This window comes from Schistocerca nitens, chromosome 2 (genome assembly GCF_023898315.1).
Source record: "Schistocerca nitens isolate TAMUIC-IGC-003100 chromosome 2, iqSchNite1.1, whole genome shotgun sequence".
NCBI lineage: Eukaryota > Metazoa > Arthropoda > Insecta > Orthoptera > Acrididae > Schistocerca > Schistocerca nitens.
This window is the reverse complement of record NC_064615.1, coordinates 1,186,503,594-1,186,509,372: the sequence shown is the minus strand read 5'-3', so window position 1 is coordinate 1,186,509,372 and position 5,779 is coordinate 1,186,503,594. Positions and strand designations below refer to the sequence as shown.

Genomic DNA, 5,779 nt, shown 5'->3' with positions numbered 1-5,779 from the left:
AATGGGATAAGAATGATGACAGAATTAGGATCACATTTGAGGAAGTGGAGAAAATGGTCAATAGATTGCGGTGCAATAAAGTGGTTGGGGTGGATGAAATTAAGTCGGAACTCATCAAATACAGTGGAATGTCAGGTCTTAAATGGCTAAACAGGATAATTGAAATGGCGTGGGAGCCAGGACAGGTTCCATCAGACTGGACGAAAGCAGTAATCACACCAATCTTTAAACATGGAAACAGAAAAGATTGTAACAACTACAGAGGTATCTCTTTAATCAGCGTTGTGGGTAAAATCTTCTCAGGTATTGTTGAAAGGAAAGTGCGAGTATTAGTTGAGGACAAATTGGATGAAAATCAGTGTGGGTTTAGGCCTCTTAGAGGTTGTCAGCACCAGATCTTTAGCTTACGGCAAATAATGGAGAAGTGTTACGAGTGGAATAGGGAATTGTATCTATGCTTTATAGATCTAGAAAAGGCATATGACCGGGTTCCTAGGAGGAAGTTATTGTCTGTTCTATGAGATTATGGAATAGGAGGCAAACTTTTGCAAGCAATTAAAGGTCTTTAAATAGATATTCAGGCAGCTGTTAGAGTTGACGGTAAATTGAGTTCATGGTTCAGAGTAGTTTCAGGGGTAAGACAACCTGTCTCCACTGTTGTTCATATTATTTATGGATCATATGTTGAAAACAATAGACTGGTTGGGTGAGATTAAGATATGTGAACACAAAATAAGCAGTCTCGCAAAAGTGGATGACTTAGTTGTGACGGCAGATTCGATTGAAAGTTTGCAAAGTAATATTTCAGAGCTAGATCAGAAATGTAAGGACTATGGTATGAAGATTAGCATCTCCAAAACGAAAGTAATGTCAGTGGGAAAGAGATATAAATGGACTGAGTGCCAAATCGGAGGAACAAAGTTAGAACAGGTGGACGGTTTCAAGTACTTAGAATGCATATTCTCACAGGATGGCAACATAGTGAAAGAACTGGAAGTGAAGTGTAGCAAAGCTAATGCAGTGAGCGCTCAGCTACGATCTACTCTCTTCTGCAAGAAGGAAGTCGGTACCAAGAATAAGTTATCTGTGTACCATTTAATCTTTCGACCAACTTTGTTGTATGGGAGCGAAAGCTGGGTGGATTCAGGTTACCTTATCAATAAGGTTGAGGTTACAGATATGAAAGTAGCTACTAGGATGATTGCAGCTACTAGTAGATGGGAACAATGGCAGGAGGGTGTCCACAATGAGGAAACCAAAGTAAAACTGGGAATTAACTCTATAGACGGAGCAGTCAGGGCGAACAGGCTTAGATGTTGGGGTCATGTTACACGCATGGGAGAAGCAAGGTTGCCCAAGAGACTCATGGGTTCTGCAGTAGAGGGTAGGAGGAGTCGGGGTAGACCAAGGAGAGAAGGTACCTGGATTCGGTTAAGAATGATTTTGAAGTAATAGGCTTAACATCAGAAGAGGCACCAATGTTAGCACTGAATAGGGGATGATGATGATGATGACCTGCTCATGTTATGTGATCTACCCATCTAGTCTTCAAAATTCTTCTGTAGCACCACACTTCGAAAGCTTCTATTCTCTTCTTGTCTAAACTATTTATCGTCCATGTTTCACTTTCACACATTGTTACATTCCATACAAATACTTTCAGAAACAACTTCCCGACACTTAAATCGATACTCGATGTTAACAAATTTCTCTTCTTCGGAAACGCTTTCCTTGCCATTGCCAGTCTACATTTCATATCCTCTCTACTTCGACCATCATCAGTTATTTTGCTCCCCAAATGGCAAAACTCATTTACTACTTTAAGCGTCTCATTTCCTAATCTAATTTATTCAGCATCACCCAATTTAATTCGACAACATTCCATTATCCTCATTGTGCTTTTGTTGATGTTCACCTTATATCCTCCTTTCAAGGCACTGTCCATTTCGTTCAGCAGCTCTTCCTGGTCGTTTGCTGTCTCTGACAGAATTACAATGTCATCGGCGAACCTCAAAGTTTTTATTTCTTCTCCATAGATTTTAATTCCTACTCTGAAGGTAGAAAAGCCAAGTCATACTAATTGATAATGCAGCTTACTTTACTAGCGGTTTATGGACGGAAAATTTAAAAAGAGTAAATATAAAGTCTATATTTATTTCCCGATTTTATCCCTGCGGGAATCCTATGCTAATAGACAGTTATTATTAATGTGTCACATTTAGCTATGCTATTTCAGTAGGACATTACAGCATTGCCATATTATTTCAAAGAGATTATGCAGTATGCACAAACACTTGTGATTAACCTGATTTATCTTGTTGCTGGATCAGGCCGTGATATTGTATGCCACAAGTACTGAAATTCAAAAACCTTTTAATCACCATAAAACTTGTGCTATTTTGTTCAGAAAACTATGTAGTTTCATATGCTATAGTCATTTTCGCTTTTAAAAAATTATTAGTGTGATTTTTTTCTCACACATTTAGAAAAAATAAAATATTTTCTGTTACGGAAGGACATTTCATTTTTATTATTTGTATCACACACATTGATGATCCTCTGACAACATCTATGTGGGCACTTAAGTTAGCCTAACAGGAATACATTGGTATTAAAAGAAGGAATTTGGCATGTTTATCAAAGACATAAAATTTCCCCCAAAATTGTAAATGTCCTTCCGTACCAAATTGTTGACATAATTTCAATATAAAATATAATGAACAGTTAATATAAAATTTTCTTTTCCATAACTTCCTAATATGAGTATTATGACATCTTCAGTACCATAAAGCCATATCAAATACAACTATTTAATAAATATTTATTTTGTAAAATATTTGTTATAAATGTCCATTTGAGTCTCCCTCTAAAAATGAAACCAGCCACTCACAGCATGTCTTTACCTTGCTAGCCAATGAAACAATTCTATCAAATGTTTTCCCTCCTGTTTTCTGTTCTCTCTCTCTCTCTCTCTCTCTCTCTCTCTCTCTCTCTCTCTCTATTGTTGTATAGGTTTCAAGTGGCTGTTCATGTTGAAGTGTAAATTTGATGGTTATAAAGGTTATAAACAATTTGAAAGTAAGTATTAGTTTAATGTAAACAAAGTTTGTTTTTTTATGCGCAAGTCTGAAATATTTTTTCAAATAAGCCTGATTACTTCAAAAGCCTGAGTGAAGAATGTAGGCTATAAATCCATGTGGTATCAAATATTTACATGCTGCGGCATCATGTTAATATTGTTAGTATTTATCTGACAGCTTCCAAATGTTTTTGTAATTATTAACAGTGAAGGAGTATCGTAGCCTACTCTGCAAAGACTAGGTGATGTTGTTATGTGCAACACTTTTAAAAACATGTTAAAAGAATTTCTCAATTTTTTGGCTTTGTAATTTTTAATTTATGCTCTAAACAAACATGGCATATCTCCTTTGAGCTGAGCATATGTTCACTCTTTGAGCTTGCATATAAAATGTAATGTACATCAATGGCTTACTATGAAATTTTTGGAAATGTAATGTAAATTCAATTACTTCTTTGGTTCCATTATAGACTTAACAAGTTTCATGAATATATGTGCAGGTGTGATGGCCAAAACTGGTGCCGCGCATGCTAAGGGACGCAGAAAACGAAAAATGAATGAACCAGGAACAGCAGAAGTGTATTGTCAAAAAGATCGTGAGAGAAAGAAAGCAGAACAACAGAAGTTAATAGCTGAGGGAAAGATACGTCATTTATGAAAATATGAAAATGAAAGGAAAAAATTGCATTGCGCCATTGCTTGTCAAACCGATGCAAATCCAACATTAAAAATGTCACCTAGCAAGTTAGGTAAAGCTACCGCTAGGATCAAGACATGTCCCCCAAAACCACCTTCCAAGCATCCTGAAGTTCTTGGAAAACAGGTCAAATCCTTTTCACATTAAAAACTTAGTAATTTTTTTGAAGTTGCTGGCTTTGCTGCTAGGAATGTTAAACCAAAACAATTAGTATTTGAAAGAAAAAAAAAGAAGGGATTCTGTGCCAAATCAAAAGGAATTCATTTCTATTAAATGTGGTAAAGAGTACAGGCAAAAGAGATTTTTGTTATACAATATTAAAGAAATTTATGAACTTTTCTGCAAAGAGTATGGGGAGTTACCCACTGGACTGTCAAAATTTACACAATTACGACAAAAGCATGTTGTACCTATAACACTAAGAGATAGAGAAGTTTGTGTCTGCACTTATCATGAAAATGCTGCTATGTTATTAAGGTATTTGAACAAGCAAAAAATAAATAAATAAATAAAAATAAAAAAAAATATAGAAATGAAATCAGAAAAATCACAAACACACGGGGTTTTGAGGAAGAAGAGAGAAAAACTAACCGACATACACGGTCTATGCAATGAAAGCTAGCCCCTTCGTTGTTTATGAAGGAACACTGGGCGAAAAGGAAGGCCAACAAATGTTGATTACGCGTGGTCCTAAGTGATCCATCCGCGAAGAAGAAGAAGAAGAAGAAGAAGAAGAAAAATATCTCAGCAACATTACTCATGCTTTCTTAAGCAAGTAGTTATGCCTAAGTATATATTTTTTCAATTATTTTGACATTTATAAACCATTTTACAGTGTTACTTTATTAAATGTAAAGGGTACTTTCTCAGAACAGTGTTTTAAATTATGTATGTACAAAGTCTATATTTTACTAACAATAATTTCACTTTCCTATGCTACATAAGTTTAATTTCAGTAATAAATTAATATGTAATTTGTATGATAGCATTTATTGTTATAAAATTCAATAAATAACTATGTATTTTGTGTTAAAAGTCAAATAATTAATATTGAAAATACGGAAACATAATATTACTATTTAAATGCATAAAAGAATCCCAGTTGCTTGTAACAGTTTGCAGAATATATGTTGTGCCCTAGTTTTCCATTTCTAATTAAAGTTTTTTACCCAGATTTCACAGAAAAGTGTCCTTCCGTAACAAAAAAATAGCACGGCCTGACCCTGCTAATTAGTGATTGACTGAATGAGCTAATGATATACCTCAACTTTAATACAGTGTAATTAAGTGATATTAACTTTCATTTCTTAAATGACATTTGCCATATACAAATATTGTAAACAGAGACTTAAATGGGAATTATTCTTAATGAATTGAGGTTCTGCATTAATAAGCAAATAGTTACTGTAATGTTATAATTTTAAATTTTACATATTTTTCCTGTTTTGTCTTGCTATATATTTTTAAAGTCTAATATCGCTATTATATTGTATCATATTAAAGTGTTATTTTGGTGAGGATATGTAAGGGTACTGTAGTCTTACATAGCTGACCCTTATATACACTCTATGCAGCAAAGACTGCAGTGCAGTCAACAGTGTACGAGTGGCTGAGTGGGTGAGTGGGAGTCGAGTGTTAGAGTCCGTGAGTGGAAGTCGGGAGTGCGAGAGGCTAGAGACGGTTGCTCAGTAGTGAGGCCGGAGATTAGTGGCAAAATATAGGTGCAATGGCACACAGTATTTGATTTCTGTTGAGTGTTTATAAATGTTGGTTTAATTAATTAAAATCCAGTATTTAACAAAGGACGTGTTATCATTTAGTAGTTTTCCTTATATTTCACAATAACAGAAGGATACGACAACGAGTTTGATGCAAAGGAGCTATTACTGACTATGCTAAATTAATTAAATGTAACTTCATCTTCAGAGTATGCAAATAATAAAGTTCGATGTGAAACTGGGGAGAGGTTATAAATTGTAGCGGTTGTTGTGGAGCAATATTAT

General features: G+C 34.9%; 1 long non-coding RNA gene across 1 annotated transcript; it reads left to right on the top strand.

The window, feature by feature from the left end:
• The first annotated feature begins 255 nt into the window (after positions 1–255).
• On the top strand, positions 256–5,578 carry LOC126234825 (uncharacterized). The gene is made up of 2 exons (XR_007544784.1): positions 256–3,238; positions 3,580–5,578. It is a non-coding gene; the product is annotated as an uncharacterized LOC126234825 (long non-coding RNA).
• Positions 5,579–5,779: the final 201 nt, after the last annotated feature.